Genomic DNA, 1,268 nt, shown 5'->3' with positions numbered 1-1,268 from the left:
ATAATGTTAATTGTACGTATTCCATTTGTTTTGGTGATAATAATAGGAGAGTGGGAACAGACACAGTATATAGAAGGGACTAGAGAGACCATCACATGGTCTTGGTCTTGAGAGAGGGGGTATCTTCCCTTCCATACCTGCTCTTGCATTTTCCTTAGCTTGGAAAGCATCTTTACATTTTATCTAGGTATACATGTAAAATGAAATTAACTAGTGACTAAAACATATTGTATATTAGTCACTGGAGAATGTAAGTGAAATAATTTAATGATAAATTGACAATGAATATAGTAATATACTTACGTTTTTATTAGCCTTCATTTTAAATCGGAAAGTCAGTAAGTCTAGCTTAATTTTTGCACAATTCTGTAGTTTATTACTTAAAATTTTCGCTCATTTATTTGGAAACTACTGACACATATCCAGACCAATAATCCCTTCAATAAACATTAATCATATGGGAAAAATTTACTAACCACACCAATGAAAAAAAAGAAGATAAACTATTATAAATGGCACTACTACTTTGTTAAATATATTCTTTTAGATTTATAAAAACACACACAAAAAAAGGGTTTATAATTTGAATAAACATAATCTAATAAACGAAAGTTTGAATTCTTAATCATAAGAATAGCATAACCTAATTTATTCCTTAAAATATATATGTTAAATTTACATATTTTCTAAATAAAAAAGATTTACAATTGAACTAAACATAATTTAATTTAAGGAAGTTTAAATTCTTAACTGAACCGTTAAGTATAAATTTTCGCTGATTTGCTTGCGTTAAAGAGCAATCTCAAGAAATATTAACAATTTTTTTTTTACTTAATTGTGAGGATGCAAAGAATAAAAATTTTGAAAAATTTATGTAGAAGTACAAACCAACAAAGCATTTTAAATTCAATTGAATAGACAATATAATTTATCGATTTAATCGAAAATTAAAATATACTCTTTACCTAAGTATAAGTCACCAGAAGAAAAACTGAAAATTAAATTGTTCATTAACCACTGAAATGTACTATACATACTGAAAAAATACATTATCAAAGGGTTTGACCTTAATCACCCTTTAGATCCAATTAGTGATGCGTTCTCGGAACGCCTTCCTGGCTTCCGTCAATTACACAGAATGCAAAAAACAAATGCCGCCGGGCAAAAGACTGACCTGACGCATATTATCGTCACGACAGAAAACACAACAACCCTTGACGATATGAAAAAAGTGGGTCCCATAGACCACATGATTTATTCCGTCGAGA

Source organism: Halyomorpha halys, unplaced genomic scaffold, assembly GCF_000696795.3.
Source record: "Halyomorpha halys isolate HHAL.00 unplaced genomic scaffold, Hhal_1.1 Scaffold273.1, whole genome shotgun sequence".
NCBI classification, from domain to species: domain Eukaryota; kingdom Metazoa; phylum Arthropoda; class Insecta; order Hemiptera; family Pentatomidae; genus Halyomorpha; species Halyomorpha halys.
This window is presented reverse-complemented; position numbering follows the sequence as displayed.